The 20479-nt window shown below is 47.7% G+C and overlaps 1 protein-coding gene across 1 annotated transcript in view; it reads right to left on the bottom strand.

The window, feature by feature from the left end:
• Positions 1–20479, bottom strand: part of FAM120B (family with sequence similarity 120B) — a 406519-nt gene that overhangs the window by 327374 nt on the left and 58666 nt on the right.

The following is a 20479-nucleotide window of genomic DNA, read 5'->3' as shown; positions in this document are numbered from 1 at the left end:
TCCTTCTATTATCCGAAAGAGTAAATAACTGATTCACATTTACCCATTCTAGACCTCTCATGATTTTAAACACCTCTATCATATCGCCCCTCAGCCATCTCTTCTCCAAGCTGAACAGCCCCTAACCTCTTTAGCCTTTCCTCATAGGGGACCTGTTCCATCCCTTTTATCATTTTTGTAGCCCTTCTCTGTACCTTCTCCATTGCAAGTATATATTTTTTATTTTATTTATTTGATGAGTTTTATATACCATCATTCGGTAGAGCCATCATAACGGTTTACAAAGTGAACATTTTTCTTAGCAGTTTTGCAACATTAACAATGTGAACATTTACAGAAATAAACATATCAAGTCCAGTAAGCATTATTAGGTTGGATGAGGAGGGTAAGCATGTTTAGTTGGAGATTATAGCTGAGAGTTCATTTGAGAGTTGGTATGGTCAGATGAATGAGGGTCAGTGTAGAATTTGCGAAACATTAGTGTTTTTAGGTCTTTTTTGAATGTTTTTATGTTGTGCTGGGTTCTCAGGTCTTCAGGTAGTGTGTTCCAAAGTTTGGGGGAGGTGATGGAGAAGGCTCTCTCTCTTGTGGTTCCCAGATGCACATCTTTGATGGTGGGGATGTTTAAGTAACCTGAGTTATTAGAGTGTACGTTTCTTGAGGGGTTTTGAGGAGTTATGTTAAGGGTGTTTAGACCTTGATGATCATTGTTTAGAATTTTGTGAATGATGGTCATTGATTTGTAGGCAATACGTGCAGTAATAAGGAGACAGTGGAGTGAGGTCAATATGGGCGTTATGTGGTCACTTTTGAGATGTAGCGACCAGAACTGTACACAGTACTCAAGGTGCGGTCTCACCATGGTGCGATACAGAGGCATTATGACATTTTCCGTTTTATTCACCATTCCTTTCCTAATAATTCCTAACATTCTGTTTGCTTTTTTGACTGCAGCAGCACAGTGAGCAGACAATTTCAATGCATTATCTATGATGCATAGATCTTTTTCCTGGATGGTAGCTCCTAATATGGAACCTAACATTGTGTAACTACAGAATGGATTATTTTCCCCTATATGCATAACCTTGCACTTGTCCACATTAAATTTCATTGGCCATTTGGATGCCTAGTCTTCCAGTTAGCATGAAAATAAATTTCTATATACCGTATTTTTCGCACTATAAGACGCACCTGACCATAGGACGCACCTAGGATTTAGAGGAGGAAATTAAGAAAAAAAAAATTCTGTCCCCATGATGGGCTCTGTACGGAGCTCCCCCCTGGTGGCCGTCCGTGGGATTTTTTTTTGTTTTGTTTTTTTATAGTAAGGCAGAGAACATCCACACAGGTACTCACACTCACTGGTTTTCTGTCCCTCACATACATACATAGGCTCTTTCACATTCACTAGCTCTCTTCACTTATACACATACCCACAGACAATCACACACTCAGACTCTCCCTCATACACATCTCTCTCACACCAGTTATTTTAAACTTTCATGACTGCTCCAGAGTTCAATAATAAATAGTCAGGGCTATATTACATTGATTAGGAGAGCAATTGCTCCTAATATTTCAACAGGTAGTCACTTAATCAGCACAGGCAGTAATTATATTTGCTGGTCTGTGTCATGTGTCCTCCATCCTAGGCAGTATACCACCCCCATGACCCTCCAATACATCCAAACCACAACGAGTGAAGTTCTTACTTTGGACTGCAAGTGAGAGCCTCCGACGGCAGAGCCCGAGCTCCCTGCCGGTTCCGGGTGCATCTCACTGCAAGATCGGCGTGGCGCAGGTCAGTCATCACCTGTTTAAACCGCGTGGGCTACGGAGTCCCCTCCAGTTCAAACAGATCCCTGCCGGTCTGCTGTTCCCGCGGTGCAGCTTGCTGCGAGGGTCGCCGCGGCGCAGGTCAGTCATCACCTGTTTGAACCGCGTGGGCTACGGAGGCCCCTCCAATTCAAACAGATCCCTGCCGGTCTGCTGTTCCCGCGGTGCAGCTTGCTGCGAGGGTCGCCGCGGCGCAGGTCAAATGCCAGCCGTCTGAACTGGAAGGGCCTCCGTAGCCCATGCAGGTCAAACAGGTGATGTCTGACCTGCGCCGCGGCGACCCTCGCAGCAAGCTGCACCGCGGGAACAGCAGACCGGCAGGGAGCTCAAGTTCCGCCGGCAGAATACACACGCCTACACCACCATGCTGATTGGGCGGAGTTGGGAGGAGGCGGGGGACGGCGCGCGAGAGGGAGAGCTGCTACATTCGCTCCATAAGACGCACCCACATTTTCTCCCCATTTTTGGGGGAAAAAAAGTGCGTCTTATGGAGCGAAAAATACGGTAATAATAAAATTACAATAAAGATCATCTGGATTGCATATTCTCAGCCAGTCCTTGAAACTTCTGTTGTTCCAGGCAGTGATTAAAGCAGCTTTCTACCCCACTGTGGTTAAATATATAGTAGTGAATTTTCATAGCACTCACGCATGTAAAATTAGCATACAAACAAGCAAGTAGCTTGTATTCGTGTAATTGCTATTTTATAAACGTTGAAAGCATACGCATATTTTAGGTGTTGTGTGCGCATATACGTGCAAAGAAAAAATGTGGTCTAGGGGCATTTCAGGGTGGGGTCAACAATTACGTGCATAAGTTGCTATTTTATAAAAGACTTACATGCATATATTCAGCAACTTACTTGCATATTTTTACACCTGCTAATTATTTTGCGTAACTGATATCAGACTTGTTTATTGTGTACTGTTGGCTGGGTAGGAGGTCTGGGTGAACTAGGGGGGAGTTCAGTCAAGGACCAGAAGGGTCTCAATTATCTGAGGGACTGGGTAAACTAGTGGAGGAATTAAAAAAGTGGCAATTTTAATTACAAATGCATATTTTTAAAAATATACCAACTTCCACACATAAACTGCGTTTTACGCGAGCAAGTGCTACTTTTTTTCATGTGTAAAATATGCATGCATATATTTTTAAAACTCACAGGAAAAGTATACAATTTCAATGCGTTTCATGTATTTGAACATAAACAGACATGCTATTTTATAATAAATTTGGGTTATAAATTACTATTATATATCTCCGTGCAGCCATGTACGTGCAAATATGGGGCCTTGCGAAGTTCTTTGAAAGTTATCCGTATAATGTACTACCACATTTTAAAAAAATTCTTTTCTAATAAACACTGCCTGAAAATCACCTTCTTTCCTGAAGCAGTGAACATAGAACAGTCTTCTGTTATTCTAATTTTAAGTCCTTCTCCTTTTGGGCATGTTAGGAATGCTTAGTTACAAAACAGCATCACTTCAAGATGCAAAATTGCTGAGTTAATGTTTCCTTAAAATAGAAAGTGCAGTTTCTCACTGCACTTAGTAGTGGGACAACATCACATTGATGCTGTGGTCCGGACTATCTCTCCCCTCTCACCTTCCTTGGGGGTTGTGACTGAAAGTGGCCAACACACAGAGTGGCTAGATTTGGACTTGGATTTAATCGCTCGAATTTTCAAAGTCGATGGCAAGGCAAATTATATTTCAGGTATAACAGGTATTTCTGAGAAGCAGATACCACACCACAAAATATAAAAATGTGGTATATTAAAGAGGGTAATTTTAAAAATCATTTTCACACTTAAAATTGGGTGTTACATGTCTAAGTGCACTTTACATGCATAAATAGCTTTTTAAAATTGCTACAATAGTATGTTATGTTTATGTGTGTAACTCTTGAAAATTACTCTTTAAATATTTTAAAATATAAGGGTAATTTTAAAAGGCGTTACATGGGTAAATGTAATATACTATTGTAGCAATTTTAAAAAGCCATTTACGCAAGTAAAATGCACTTACATGTGACTATCCTATGGTCAATTCAATGGCATATATTCTATCAAGTTTCAAAAGCCCACATATACTGGTAAAGTTATCTGGGTTTATTCAGTGGTGTAGCCGCATCACTGAATATCCTGGCTAAGCTGGCCAGATAAGTGTATCTGGCTAAGTTGGCTAATCATCTGTCTTTTGAATATGGACCTTCAGTACATTTAGAAATAACTTTTCAGGCCTGGTTCTGTGGCAGTGTTGCACTCGACCATGCAAAGGATCTGGTTTCAGTTTTTGGGTCAAGCTCCTGGGCTGGAGATGCAGAGACAGTAGCTGCAATCCCTATTATCGTCATGCAATAGTAGCACTCACAGTTGCAGGGTTTTGGAAGAATTCCTGGTGCATGACCTTCGGCTGAGGATTTTTGTAATGACTGAGCTAAGCGAGCTGGGAGGGGGAGCCCCCACCTACAGTAAATTGCTAAGGAAGTCTCATGGCACCATAACCTAATACAGACTAGCTGCAATTGAGCTGGAAGCCCAAAAAAGAGGAAACTTCTGGGCAAACAAAAAACATTTTCAATTTCTAATCATTCTGTAATATAAAGAACAAATGTTTCTTTTTCCCTCTTGCATTCATGTGATGTAGCCACCTAGCACTGAAACTTTCACCATGATTTTCCCCAAAGAGGCTGCAAGCATGTTCCTGAAGAACTACACCTGCAAATTACTGTTAGGATTTGTAGATTAGTGGGCCCTTGGCCCGAGGTGAGAGATGGAACCGCCCACGGGGTGGAGCCCCACTGAGCCTCACCGACGGGAGGCGAGGTCTGAGCTGCTGGAGACGCAACCCAGCAGTAGCTGGAGGTAGTGTGTAGAGAGAGAGAGAGAGAGAGAGCGAGAGCAGACGTCAGAAAGGAGCTGGTGAGGATGACCCCAGCGGGGTGGGGCCATGGGGAACGTCAGCACTGGCAGCTGATGTCAGCGATTCAGCTCGGGACACCTTTGAGTCTCTAGTAGAAGTAGAACGGCACTGGTCCGCAGAGCAGGGTACGCCGAGAAAGTCACGCAGTCCAAGTAGTACAGCAGTGGTCCACAGAGCAGAGCAGATGAAAGTCTCCACAATGGAAGTAGTACGGCAATGGTCCACAGAGCGGGGTACACCAAAGAGGGTCTCCACACTGTAGAGGTGTCACAGCAATGGTCCGCAGAGCGGGGTACACCGAAGAGGGTCTCCACACTGTAGAGGTGTCACAGCAATGGTCCGCAGAGTGGGATACACCAAAGAGGTGCTCACTGTAGAGGTGTCACGGCAATGGTCCGCAGAGTGGAGTACACTGAAGAAGTACTCACAGTAGAGGTGTCACAGCAATGGTCCGCAGAGCGGGGTACACCGAAGAGGTACTCACTGTAGAGGTAGTTCTGGAAGTAGCTCCAAGGAGCGGGGAAAGCAACAGTCCGAGGCGCAGGGCCCTCCGAGGAGCGGATAGCTAGAGACAAGGAAAGGGCCCCCTAGGAGCGGGTACCCAAGAGAGTCTCACGCCAAGGAAGCAGGAACAGGAAGGAGACGTCCGTAGCGAAAGCAGCGGATTTCAGCAATGAGGGAACTCGTTGCCAAGTCATTGAGAGTTGGGGCCAGCCGGCTTAAGAGTCCAGGGTTAGTGACGTCATTCGGGGGGGGAACGCCCCTGAGGTTCCCGCCATGACGTGCTTAAGACTGGCCCGGGGGCACGCACGCGCCTAAGGAACTCCAAGGGTAAGATGGCGATCGGCGGCATCCTCGCCACCCTGGAAGGCCCAGGAGTGGAGACAGGAGGGCCGGAGAAGGCTGGCGAAGACCACGAGTCTACCCAAGCAGGAGAGAGCAGTGAGACGAGGTGAGCAGCAACGGTCGCAGCCATCTGCAACCGACGGGCGTAACAATTATATTGAGGTCTTAGATGAATGAAAGGCTTGCTGTAGAACCTAATGAGATTTGTATTATAATTGCACTGTATCTGAAATGCTTTTTGCAACAGCAATGATTTGGAAATTGTATCCTAAAACATATCTATCTATAGATATATAGAGAGACAGATCTATTTCACATGTGTAAAACCCAGTTTATGAGTGTCAATCCTTTTAAAATTACCCATGTGTTGCGACCCCAGTCGCTTACGCAGCGACCAGGGCTCTTACCTTCCCCGCGGGTCTCCTCCCTGCGCCGCGAGCCGCGCGATTCCGGGCCGGCCTGGCCGCATGGCAGCGGCGTCCTCCTCGTGGGGATGCCGGCAAGCCCGAGGATAGCTCCGCCCCCTGCGGGGGAATGCGCGCGCGCGAGGGCTGTCCTTTTGAGCTCCCAGCACCCGGATGTGCCGATCCGCCCTCCTTCTGACGTCAGCCCCGGAGGGGGATTTAAACCCGCAGCTTTCTTCTTTGCTTTGCCTTGCAACGTGGTCACTCCTTGGAGAGAGTTAGTTGCTGCTATCCTGCGTGTCTTGATCCTGGTTTGTCTCACGATTCTGCCTGCCTGCTGCCTGTCTTGATCCTGGTTTGTCTCACGATTCTGCCTGCCTGCTGCCTGCCTTGATCCTGGTTTGTTTCACGTCTCTGCCTGTTCTCTGCCTGCCTCGACTCTGGCTCGCTTCTTGGAGCCACTACTTGCTGCATACCCAGACTCCGGCACACCTCCTCGTTCCTGTCTTCAGCTACCAGTCCAGACTTCTGTCCGTCCTCAGTTTTCCCTCACGCCAGTGACTCTCCTAAGTCCCAGCGGTCCGGGTCCCTACGGGCTCCTCCTGGGGGGACCTCGGACTTCCAGGGCGAAGCCACCTAAGTCCTAGCGACCCGGGCCCTAACAGCTCCTCTGGTGGGGTCACGGGTTTCCAGGTGAAGATCCATCCCGCACTGTGTGTGTCTGCCTTCCGACCGTCCCATATTGCCGGTCGGCCCAAGGATCCACACCCGGAGCACAACAGTTTGCAAGGCCATGGATCCGGCAGACCTAGCTGGTCTACAGGCCATTCCCGGACTGGCTCAACGTTTGGTTCAACAACAACAGGTACTGGACACCCTGGCGGCCACCGTGGAACGGTTGGCTACCCGTATGGACGTTGAGCCCGCGGCACCGGTTCCGGTAGCCATACCTGCCCCAGTGGTGACGCTTCATACTCCCACGCAGCTTCCAACTCCCACACGTTTTGCTGGGGACTCTAAGGCTTGTGCGGGCTTCCTGAATCAGTGTTTTGTACGGTTCGCCCTGCTACCCAATCAGTTTCCCTCAGATGGAATCAAGGTGGCTTACATCTTTTCATTACTTGATGGTCGAGCCTTAAACTGGGCGTCTCCCATGTGGGATAAGAATGATCCCGCCCTGAGTGATCTGAGTTTGTTCGTGGAGGAATTTCGAGCAGCATTCGATGAACCAGCACGTCAGGCCTCCGCAACTTCTGAACTACTCCAGCTTCGGCAGGGGACACGAACCCTAGCCGACTACGCTCTGGAATTCCGCACCCTTGCCCAAGAAGTGGGTTGGGCCGATAACGCCCTTCGCGGGGTTTTTCTTGAAGGCCTGGCGGCTAGAATAAAGGACGAGCTTGCAGCTCGGGACCTTCCTGAGGACCTGAACTCACTTATTAACGTGGCTGGGCGCATCGACCGACGCCTGCAGCAAAGAGCGAAGGAAGGGCGCTTCCCTCGCCGTCTGGTCCCCGTACCGTCAGCTACCGCTAGATCTTCGAACTCTGGATCTCGGACCACCGGCTCCTCAGCAGAGTCTTCTCAGGAAGAGCCTATGCACCTAGGAAGATCCGCTCTGACCCCCGAGGAGAGGCAACGCCGCCGAGACTTGCGTTTATGTTTATACTGCGGAGGTAAAGGCCATTTCCTGGCCCAATGCAAGGAGCGTCCGGGAAACTCCCGCACCTAGGGGTAAGTGAGGAGGTTCCCCTAGGTTGTCTGAATGCAACTCCTCATTGTACCGTACCCGTAACCCTCAAATATCCGGGGGGTTCTTTCAACACAAAGGCCCTCATAGATTCCGGCGCAGGAGGGAACTTTATCACTCAGGATTTAGTACGACACCTTCAGCTCTCCACGCAGCGTCAGGAACCTCCCTTACGGGTCACCTCCATTCAGGGTACACCGCTCGCCGGCAGTATAACTACTAGTACCAAGCCCATCATCCTTCAGACTGGTCTGCTTCACACAGAGAGGATTTCGTTCCTGGTTTTGGAGAAATCGGTATATCCCGTGGTCCTGGGGTTACCCTGGCTCCAACTACATTCCCCGGAGATTCGATGGGACGATTTCCAGATTGTCCGTTGGGGTGCACACTGCTCCCATTCTTGCATCCAGCCCTGGAGGGGTCCGCAAACGCCTCTGGCGCAGACTGATGTCAGGCTTCAGCTTCCGTTTCCCTACCAGGATTTTGCTGACGTGTTCTCTAAGGAAAAAGCGGAGTTGCTTCCACAGCATCGTCCATTTGATTGCGCGATTGACTTGCTTCCTGGCTCCACTCCCCCCCGTGGGAGAGTATACCCACTTTCTCAGCCTGAAACCCGAGCCATGTCTGAGTACATTTCGGAGAATCTCGCCAAGGGGTTTATTCGCCCCTCTAAGTCGCCCGCAGGAGCGGGTTTCTTTTTTGTGGCTAAGAAAGATGGGTCTTTGCGGCCCTGTATAGACTATCGTGGACTTAATGCCATAACCAAGAAAAATCGCTACCCACTGCCGTTAATCCCGGAGCTGTTGGACAAACTCCAGGGGGCACAAGTATTCACGAAGCTGGACTTGCGAGGGGCCTACAATTTGGTTCGTATCCGTCCCGGGGATGAATGGAAGACCGCTTTCAACACCCGGGATGGACATTACGAATACTTAGTGATGCCATTTGGCCTATGCAATGCTCCTGCAGTGTTCCAGCACTTAATGAATGAGATCCTCCGGGACTTCCTACAATCATGCGTTATAGTATATTTAGATGACGTTCTTATCTACTCCTCGGATCTAGCCTCTCACCGAAGACATGTTCGACAGGTACTCCAGATTCTGCGGGATCATCGGTTATATGCGAAATTAGAAAAATGTCTCTTTGAGCAGAATTCCTTGCCCTTTTTAGGGTATATCGTTTCTGCAACTGGTTTTCGCATGGATCCCAGCAAAGTATCTGCCATCCGAAATTGGCCCCAGCCGGTGGGCCTGAAGGCTTTGCAACGTTTTTTGGGCTTTGCAAATTTCTACCGCCACTTTATTCCACGGTATTCCCAGATGGTGGCACCTCTCACCACCCTAACCAAGAAGGGTGCGGACACTCGAATCTGGCCTTCCGAGGCTTGCAAAGCTTTTGAGGACTTAAAGGAGGCTTTCCTCCATGACACCTGTTTGCGACATCCGGATCCCACTCAGCCATTCTTCGTGGAGGTAGATGCCTCTAGTGTTGCGGTAGGGGCGGTCCTCTCACAAAAGTCCTCTTCTGGCCATTTGTTCCCTTGCTCCTATTTTTCTAAGAAATTCACTTCCGCCGAAAACAACTATGGGATTGGCGACAAAGAGCTATTGGCAATCAAGTTGGCACTAGAAGAGTGGAGGCAATGGTTGGAGGGGGCGACTCATCCTGTGACGGTCTACACCGATCACAAGAATTTGGAATTCCTGAACCAAGCCCAGCGGCTGAACCCCAGACAAGCACGTTGGTCGCTGTTTTTCAGTCGGTTTGACTTTCTCCTCAAGTATCGACCTGCCGCGAAGAACGTCCGGGCAGACGCCCTCTCGAGGAATGATATTCCGGAGGAGAAGGAGGAGATCCCTCAGTATATTATCGATCCAGCCAAGGTCCAGTTAGCCAATACTATCGTATCCTCTGTTGAACGTGTTGTAGTCTCTCGCAGGGACCGCAAAAGAGTTCTTGCCTGGGCTCATGATTCCCTCTCTGGTGGTCACGCCGGTAGGGAGAGGACCCTCAACCTTCTCAACCGCTATTACTGGTGGCCTAAGGTGCGCCAGGATGTACGCCTGTACGTGGATTCTTGCCCAGTTTGCGCCCGGCAGAAACCTCTGAACGGTCGCCCATGGGGGCTTCTGCAGCCTCTTCCCATTCCCACGGAACCCTGGACCCATATCGCCACTGATTTTGTGGTGGATTTACCCCCTTCCAAGGGCAATACGGTGATATGGGTAACAGTAGACCGCTTCTCCAAAATGGTTCATCTCGTACCATTACCCAAGTTGCCATCAGCACCAGAGTTAGCCCACCTGTTCACACAGCATATCTTCAGGGCTCATGGACTTCCGCAAAGTATCGTGTCTGATCGGGGCCCACAGTTCACGGCTCGATTTTGGCTGGCCATCTGCCGGAAATTTGGGATACAGTTGAACCTATCTACAGCCTTCCACCCACAAAGCAATGGGCAGACCGAACGCATGAATAGGTCCTTGAAGACGTTCCTTCGAAGTTTTGTCTCCGAAAGAGGAGACAATTGGGTGTCCCTCCTTCCCTGGGCCGAGTTTGCCTACAACAACCACACCCACTCGATAACAGGACAATCACCTTTCCAGACCGTTTTCGGTCGCCACCAGAAACCTCCATTTGCCAGGTCGCTCCAAGAAATTGGCATCAAGATACTGTGGCCCTTTCACTATCGCTGAACGCATAGGGTTGGTCTCTTATAGACTCCGTCTACCCTCCTCTTTACGTGTCCACAACGTGTTCCATGTCTCTCTACTGAAGCCAGTGGTACTCTCCCGTTTCCATCAACCCTCGACTGATGCTGTATCATCCCCCTCTAATGAAGAACCTACCTATCAGGTACGCGAAGTACTAGATGTTCGTTTCCGGGCTCGTCGCTGGGAATACCTGTTGGCATGGGAGGGTTGCGGTCCTGAAGAGGATTCCTGGGAGCCAGCTCGGAATATTCTGGACAAATCGCTGTTAGCCCGCTTCCATCAGGACAATCCCGGTAAGCCGGGTCCCCTGAGGAGGGGCCGTAAGAAAGGGGGTACTGTTGCGACCCCAGTCGCTTACGCAGCGACCAGGGCTCTTACCTTCCCCGCGGGTCTCCTCCCTGCGCCGCGAGCCGCGCGATTCCGGGCCGGCCTGGCCGCATGGCAGCGGCGTCCTCCTCGTGGGGATGCCGGCAAGCCCGAGGATAGCTCCGCCCCCTGCGGGGGAATGCGCGCGCGCAAGGGCTGTCCTTTTGAGCTCCCAGCACCCGGATGTGCCGATCCGCCCTCCTTCTGACGTCAGCCCCGGAGGGGGATTTAAACCCGCAGCTTTCTTCTTTGCTTTGCCTTGCAACGTGGTCACTCCTTGGAGAGAGTTAGTTGCTGCTATCCTGCGTGTCTTGATCCTGGTTTGTCTCACGATTCTGCCTGCCTGCTGCCTGTCTTGATCCTGGTTTGTCTCACGATTCTGCCTGCCTGCTGCCTGTCTTGATCCTGGTTTGTCTCACGATTCTGCCTGCCTGCTGCCTGCCTTGATCCTGGTTTGTTTCACGTCTCTGCCTGTTCTCTGCCTGCCTCGACTCTGGCTCGCTTCTTGGAGCCACTACTTGCTGCATACCCAGACTCCGGCACACCTCCTCGTTCCTGTCTTCAGCTACCAGTCCAGACTTCTGTCCGTCCTCTGTTTTCCCTCACGCCAGTGACTCTCCTAAGTCCCAGCGGTCCGGGTCCCTACGGGCTCCTCCTGGGGGGACCTCGGACTTCCAGGGCGAAGCCACCTAAGTCCTAGCGACCCGGGCCCTAACAGCTCCTCTGGTGGGGTCACGGGTTTCCAGGTGAAGATCCATCCCGCACTGTGTGTGTCTGCCTTCCGACCGTCCCATATTGCCGGTCGGCCCAAGGATCCACACCCGGAGCACAACACCATGTGAGCATTACTTGTTAATTCAAATCAAGTGAACTGTTTCCAGAAACTGGAATTTAATTTATCAAAAATATAATTCCCATAAATTATAATTATGGGGCAGTACCTTTTATTGGTAAATTTGCAAATTTCTGAAAAGCTCTATGAAACATTTAAATCAAAGTCATGTTTAAACCACCCTTCCAAAAAAATGTTAAAAAATCTTTCAAGAAAAAATATTATTAGGTATAATCACATAGAATAATCCACAGTTCACAGAAAAAGATCATATTCAATATACATAATCATGTACCAGTGGTAATAATAAAAGGGCATTTCATTTACTAACGTCATAACACAAACTGTACCTTCATAAGGCATTCAAAATAAGAGTAACCTCTTTATAGGTTGCTGAAGGAAAGGATAGTGAACTATCAATAATCCAGTAGGATGCTGTACCCAAGGCAGCATGGATTCACCAGGGAAAGATCCTGTCAGATAAATCAGATTTTTTTTTTGATTTGATGACTAGAGAATTAGATCGAGGAAGAGTACTAGATGTGAATTACTTGAGAGTTCAGCAAAGCATTTGATATAGTCCCACATAGGAGGCTTGTGAATAAAATGAGAAGCTTGAGAGTGGGTGCCAAGATAGTGACACGGATTGCAAACTGATTGACTGACTGGAATACACCCTGAAGAGAGAACCGTATTAAGTGGAGTGCCACAGAGATCGGTTTTGAGACCGGTTCTGATCAATATCTCTGTTAGCGACATTGTGGAAGGGATAGAAGGTAAAGTTTGTCTATTTGCGGATGATACTAAGATCTGCAGAGTGGACACGCCTGAAGGAACAGAGAAAATGAAAAATGATTTAAGAAAGCTTGAAGAGTGGTCGAAGATTTGGCATCTGGTATTCAATGCCAAGATGTGCAGAGTCAAGCTTTTGTGGTGCAGTAATCCAAAAGAACTGTATACGATGTGGGGAGAAAGACTAATGTGCACGGACTGGGAGAGGGACCTTGGAGTGATATTGTCTGCCAATATGAAGGCAGAAAGGCAATGTGACAAGGCATAACTAAAGCCAGAAGAATGCTGGGATGCACAGCGAGAGGAATGACCAGCAGGGAAAAAAAAGATGATAATGCCCTTGTACAAGTCCTTGGTGAGGCCTCACCTGAAGTACTGTGTTCAGTACTTGAGCCCATATCTCAAAAAGGATAGAAATAGGATGGAAAAATAGAGCCAAAGAAGGGTGACCAAAATAGTGTGGGGTCTGTATCGGAAGACTTATGAGATGAATATGTACACCCTGGAAGAGGAGGTACAGGGGGTTTATGATACAGACCTTTAGATACCTAAAAGGATTTAATGATGCACAGACTTTGAACCTTTTCCATTGAAAAGGAAACAGTAGAACTAGGGATCATGAAATGAAAATCCAGGAGGGAAGACTCAGAACCAACATAATATTTTTTCAAGGAGACGGTGGTGGATGCCTGGAATGCCCTTCTGGAAAAGTCAGTGAGGACAAAGCAAAATTGCTTACCTTGTAATAGGTGTTATCCCAGGACAGCAGGATGTAGTCCTCACATATGGGTGACATCGGTAATGGAGCCCTATGTACGGAAAAACTTCTTTAAAAGTTTCCATGAAACTTTTGACTGGCACCAGAGTGCCTACTGAGCATGCCCAGCATGCCATGATATTCCCTGCCACAGGGGTCTCCCTTCAGTCTCGTTTTGTAGCAATAAGCATTAGCCAAAAATAAAATAATAAAACGTATCGGACCCAACTCCGCGGGGTGGCGGGTGGGTTTCGTGAGGACTATATCCTGCTGTCCTGGGATAACACCTATTACAAGGTAAGCAATTTTGCTTTATCCCAGGACAAGCAGGATGCTAGTCCTCACATATGGGTGATTAGCAAGCTAGAGGCTGAGTCATTTTGTAGTGAAGCAACAGTGAAGTATTGTTGATGAAATGAATCAGCCGAAGATCACAGCAGGTTGGATGTAGAAGGAGTTGGGATTATACTGGAAACAAGTTCTTTAAGACGGATTGTCCATAGGCTGAATCTTGTCTTCCTTCTTTGTCTAAACAGTAGTGAGTTGCAAAAGTGTGAAGAGAACTCCATGTTGCTGCTTTACAAATGTCCAGAATAGGCACAGAGCGAAGGTGTGCTACTGAAGTTGACATTGCTCTGACTGAGTGTGCTTTTACTCGCCCTTGAAGAGTAAGGCCTGCTTTTTCATAACAAAATTGTATGCAATCTGCTAGCCAGTTTGACAGAGTATGCTTACCCACTGCTTTACCTGGTTTGTTTGGATCATAGGATACAAACAGCTGACTGGATTTCCTTTGGGCTGTTGTGCGGTTTAAATAGAAGGATAACGCACGCTTACAGTCCAAAGTGTGTAAGGCTCTTTTCACCTTGATGGGAATGAGGCCTAGGAAAGAATGTTGGTAAAACTATTGATTGGTTCAAATAAAATTCCGTGACAACCTTAGGAAGGAATTTTGGATGTGTACGGAGGACTACCCTGTCATGTAGGAACTTTGTAAAAGGTTCGTATGTGACTAGCGCTCTTAGTTCGCTGACCCTTCTAGCTGATGTAATGGCTATGAGAAATACCGTTTTCCAAGTAAGGTATTTAAGGTCACAGGTATTTATGGGTTTAAATGGAGAACGCATAAGCCTAGTTAATACTACGTTCAGGTCCCATTGTATGCTTGGGGAATGAACTGGAGGTTTAATGTGAGTTAGGCCTCTCATGAATTTACTGACGAGAGGCTGTGTGGAGATAGGTGCATCTCCCAGCTTGTTATGGTAAGCTGAGATTGCACTTAAGTGTACCCTTACAGATGATGTCTTAAGACCAGAGTCTGAGAGATGGCAAAGGTAATCTAGTAGCGAGGTAGCGGGGCAACTGAAAGGATCTAAATCTTTCTGAGTGCACCACAATGTAAACAGTTTCCATTTGTAGGAATAAATCTTTCTAGTGGAAGGTTTACGTGCAGCTATAAGTACTTGAGATATAGAGGATGGAAGGTTGAGAGGTTGTAAGATCAAGCTTTCAACATCCATGCTGTCAGGGACGGATTGAAGGTTGGGATGGCGCAAATGACCCTGTTCCTGAGTTATGAGATTGGGAACTACTCCCAGGCGAATTGGATCCCAGACTGAGAGATCTAGCAGTGTGGGGAACCATACTTGTCGAGGCCAATATGGGGCTATGAGTATCATAGTCCCCTTGTCCTGTTGTAGCTTCACTAGTGTTTTGGTTATGAGTGGTATCGGTGGATACGCGTATAATAGGCCTGAATTCCAATGGCGAGCAAATGCGTCCTTTGGTAGGCTGTTCTGCTGTCGGAGTAGAGGGCAGTAATTGTTCACTTTGTAGTTGAGATGGGATGCAAAGAGATCTATCGTCAGTTGACCCCAGCGTTGGAAGATCTTGGATGCTATTGCTGGATCCAAGGACCATTCGTGCGGTTGGAACTGACGACTGAGGCGATCTGCTACTATGTTGTGGATGCCTGCTAGGTAAGTGGCCCGAAGAAGAATTGAGTGTGTCAGGGCCCAGTCCCAAATTTGTGCTGCTTCTTGACAAAAGGAGATAAGAACCTGTCCCCCCTCGTTTGTTGATGTACCACATGGCTACTGTGTTGTCCGTTTGGATCAGAACAGTCTTGTGTGAAAGGCAGTCCTTGAATGCATGCAGCGCATAGCGTATAGCTCGAAGCTCCAGGAAGTTTATTTGAAAAGAGGCTTCGAGCTTTGTCCACTTGCCCTGTGTCTTTAGATGACCAATGTGTGCTCCCCACCCTAAGGTGGATGCATCTGTAGTCAAGGTTACTTGTGGAACTGGTTGCTGGAAAGGTAGGCCTTTGAGCAGGTTGTTCATTGATGTCCACCAGATGAGTGCAGATCTGAGCTCTGGTGTGATATGAATGGGAGTGGACATTGATTGAGTGGCCTGTATCCACTGTGCTTTGAGTGTCCATTGCAGTAGTCGCATGGTCAATCTGGCCATGGGAGTTACGTGAACTGTGGAAGCCATGTGCCCTAGAAGAATGAGGCACTGGTGAGCTGTTACCTGGAACTGATTTCGAAGAGTGTGAGTCAAGATGACAAGTGTTTGAGCACGGTCTCTTGGAAGAAAAGCTTTTGCTATTGCAGTATTTAGCTCTGCACCTATGAACTGTATAAGATGAGTTGGTGACAGATGGGATTTCTGGTAGTTGATGAGAAATCCCAAGGAGTGAAGCACATGGATAGTGAGCTTGAGAGACGTGAGAGCTCCTTCTTTTGTTTGACTCTTGATGAGCCAATCGTCCAGATAAGGGAACACATGCACTTTCTGTTTGTGGAGGTGTGCCACTGCTACAGCCATGCACTTTGTGAATACTCGTGGGGCTGTTGCAAGGCCGAATGGCAGCACTCTGTATTGAAAGTGTTGATCCTTTACCAGAAATCGCAAGTACTGGCGATGAGGAGGAAAGATGGGAATGTGAGCGTAGGCATCTTGAAGATCCAGAGAGCAGAGCCAATCTCCCCTTTGAAGAAGAGGTAGAATGGTGCCTAAGGACACCATCCTGAATTTTTCTTTTTTGAGAAATTTGTTGAGATTTCTGAGGTCTAGAATGGGTCGAAGGCCTCCTGTTTTCTTTGGAATGAGGAAATATCGGGAGTAGAATCCCCTGCCCTTTTGAGGTCCAGGAACTGGTTCTATGGCCCTGGCTCTCAGAAGGGTGGATAATTCTGTTTGAAGAATCATGGAATGTTGATTTACTGTCCAAGATGGAAGTGGTGGGTTTTCTTTTGGAACAGTAAGAAAATCTAGTCTGTAACCGTGAGCTGTGATGGATAACACCCACTGGTCGGTGGTGATGAAGGCCCAAATGCTTTGGAAGTATGTTATTCGACCCCCTACTGGTATATGTGGGAACAGGTTGAGAAGGCCGCTGCTCTCTGGATTGTTTCAATAACCAGATGTAGTGGCAGTTTGTGGTGGTGGTTGTGCCCTTGCAGGCCTCTGCCTAGGTTGTTGGCATTGAGGTGGGCGGGCTGCTCTGGGTCTACTTGCTGGGGGATAATACCTGCGTGGACGGTAGTAAGGACGTCTGGTATCACGCTTTGGAACCCTCCTTGTGAAAGGTTGAGTATCCTGAGGTATTAAGGATAATTGCTTTAGGGTTTCTGTGTGGTCTTTCATAGTCGCCACAGCTTCTTTTACCTTCTCCCCAAATAGGTTGTCCCCCAAGCAAGGAAGATCAGCCAAGCGTTCTTGGACCTCTGGACGGAGATCAGAGGCCTTTAGCCATGCCCATCTGCGTGCAGCTATGCCTGAAGCAGAAAGTCTTGCTGCAGTCTCGAAGCAGTCATAAGTAGCTCTGACCTCGTGTTTTCCTGATTCGAGGCCTTTATGGACAACATTCTGGAATGGCTCTTGATACTGCTCAGGGAGAGAGAGAGGAGAGAGAGCTAGGTCTTGAACCTGCTTCCAGAGGTTCCTTTGATACTGGTTCATATATAACTGGTATGATGTTATCTTGGATACCAGCATGGAACCCTGAAAAACCTTGCGTCCTAGGTTATCCAGAAATCTACTTTCCTTCCCAGGTGGTGTAGATGAATGGGATTTCAGTCGCTTCGCCTTCTTCTGGGCGGATTCTATGACGACTGATTGGTGGGGCAACTGAGATTTTTGAAAACCTGGGATAGGTTGTACCAAATAAGTTGCCTCTGACCTTTTATTGACTGCTGAAACTGATCCTGGGTGTTCCCATATCCTGTACTGAAGGTCTTGAAAAACTTCATGAACAGGTACTGCCAACATTTCCTTAGGAGGATCTACAAATTGTAGAACCTCTAATGTTTTCTGTCTTGTATCCACCTCTGTTTGTAGTTGGAAGGGGATGGTATCAGCCATATCCCTTACAAAATTTGTAAAGGAAAGGTCCTCAGGAGGTGACTTCCTGTGGTCGTCAGGTGGAGAAGGTTCTGAAAATATATCTCCATCTGAAGAATACTCTGAACTGGTGTCAGTAGCCATGTCCCGTGGAGTGTGGTGAGTGACTGGTATTATGGAAGGTTCTTTAGGCCTTGATGGTAGAAGAGGAGAATGAGGCCTTGGAGGTCTTGGTATTCCAGAGGGGCCTGGAATAGGCTCTTCTGGTGTTTTATTTGAAAGGATATCCAGGAGAGTGTCTAATTTGGTGATAAAAGGATGTAGCATCGAGACATTCTCCATTGGCATCGGTGCAGTCACCAGTGGCACCGGTGAGGGTACCGGGGTAGGCATCGGGAGCGGTTCCCGTGGCATCGTCGGTGCCGGCGGCTTCAAAGGCGATGGTTCTCCTGACATCGGAATCAGCATCGATGGAAGTGTCGATGGCTGTGGCGGAATCGCATCGCGCAGAGCCTGGTGCACCGCTTGACGTATATATGTGTCAAGTTCCGCTCTCATAGCTGGTGATACCAGAGTAGCTATGGAGGGAGGCGGTGATGGCGATGCCGATACCCCCTCAGAGCCCTGAGGGGGTACGGAACCCGGCACCGATATCGGTGGGGGATCGCCCTGGATCAGTAGGGCCTCGAAGCCTCCGCACTCATCTGAGGTATTTTGCGGGGGAGGCCGTACCTGTCGGTGGGTCTTCGGTCATCGGTGCTAGTCGTCGTCGATGCCGGTGACGGTGTTTGTCCTTCTGTTTTTCACTCCCAGAAGTGGACGCCTTCGATGATATTGACGGTGAAGGCGTAGAAGCGTCTCCAGCTTCCGGGCGACTTTTCTTCAGTAGTACCTGCCGGACGGATCCTGATGGCGATGACTGAACTGAAGTCGATGCCTTCGGAAGCAATTGTATATTAAACAATTGCTCCATTTTTTCAGCACGGAGACGACGGCCTTTTGAGGTCATCTCCACACATAAAGTACACAATTTTATGTTGTGATCTTTGCCTAGGAAAAGAACACATTCCAAGTGCGGGTCGGTTATCGACATATTCCGCGCACAGTTCGGGCATTTTTTGAACCCGGAGGCCATTTTGCCGGACAGCCGTCGACGGCGATGACCAAAGATTATCGGTACCGGCCGGAAACTGAATGGAAAAAAAGTTACCGCGGTGTAATTGAAGGGAAACCCTTGCGGTGGATATGAATTTTTTCCTGAAAAGTTTAACTTTTCTAAAGTGGTGAATTCACCACAGGACTCCAATTAAGCCGCGATGCTGCTTGCTTCGCGGAAAAAAGAAGACTGAAGGGAGACCCCTGTGGCAGGGAATATCATGGCATGCTGGGCATGCTCAGTAGGCACTCTGGTGCCAGTCAAAAGTTTCATGGAAACTTTTAAAGAAGTTTTTCCGTACATAGGGCTCCATTACCGATGTCACCCATATGTGAGGACTAGCATCCTGCTTGTCCTGGGATAAAAACAGTAAACGAATTCAAAAGGGCATGGGATAAACACTGTGGATCCCTAAAGGCTTGAGGATGATAACAAAGAAAAGGGTGCACGGGGTGACCTACATAGAGCAGTGATCCGGGAAACTACAGACCAGGTAGCCTGACTTCAATGCCAGGAAAAATAGTGGAAAGTGTTCTAAATATCAAAATCACAGAACATATAAAAAGACATGGTTTAATGGAACAAAGTCAGCATAGCTTTACTCAAGGCAAGTCTTGCCTCACAAATCCGCTTCACTTTTTTGAAGGAGTTAATAAACATGTGGATAAAGGTGAACCGGTAGATGTGGTATATTTGGATTTTCAGAAGGCATTTGACAAAGTTCCTCATGAGAAGCTTCTAGGAAAAGTAAAGAGTCATGGGATAGGTGGCGATGTCCTTTCGTGGATTACAAACTGGCTAAAAGACAGAAAACAAGAGAGTAGGATTAAACGGTCAATTTTCTCAGTGGAAGGGAGTGGGCAGTGGAGTGCCTCAGGGATCTGTATTGGGACCCTTACTTTTCAATATATTTATAAATGATCTGGAAAGAAATACAACGAGTGAGGTAATCAAATTTGCAGATGATACAAAACTGTTCAGAGTAGTTAAATCACAAGCAGATTGTGATAAATTGCAGGAAGACCTTCTGAGACTAGAAAATTGGGCATCCAAATGGCAGATGAAATTTAATGTGGATAAGTGCAAGGTGATACATATAGGGAAAAATAACCTGTGCTACAGTTACACAATGTTCGGTTCCATATTAGGAGCTACCACCCAAGAAAGAGATCTGGGCGTCATAGTGGATAACACATTGAAATCATCGGTTCAGTGTGCTGCGGCAGTCAAGAAAGCAAACAGAACGTTGGGAATTATTAGAAAAGGAATGGTGAATACAACGGAAAATGTCATAATGCCTCTGTATTGCTCCATGGTGAGACCGTACCTTGAATACTGTGTACAATTCTGGTCGCCGCATCTCAAAAAAGATATAGTTGCGATGGAGAAGGTACAGAGCAGGGCGACTGAAATGATAAAGGAATGGAACAGCTCCCGTATGAGGAAAGACTAAAGAGGTTAGGACTTTTCAGCTTGGAGAAGAGACAGCTGAGGGGGGATATGACAGAGATGTTTAAAATCATGAGAGATCTAGAACGGGTAGATGTGAATCGGTTATTTACTCTTTCGGATAGTAGAAAGACTAGGGGGCACTCCATGAAGTTAGCATGGGGCACATTTAAAACTAATTGGAGAAAGTTCTTTTTTACTCAACGCACAATTAAACTCTGGAATTTGTTGCCAGAGGATGTGATTAGTGCAGTTAGTATAGCGGTGTTTAAAAAAGGATTGGATAAGTTCTTGGAGGAGAAT

Source organism: Rhinatrema bivittatum, chromosome 3 (genome assembly GCF_901001135.1).
Source record: "Rhinatrema bivittatum chromosome 3, aRhiBiv1.1, whole genome shotgun sequence".
In the NCBI taxonomy this organism is placed as follows: domain Eukaryota; kingdom Metazoa; phylum Chordata; class Amphibia; order Gymnophiona; family Rhinatrematidae; genus Rhinatrema; species Rhinatrema bivittatum.
This window is presented reverse-complemented; position numbering and strand designations above follow the sequence as displayed.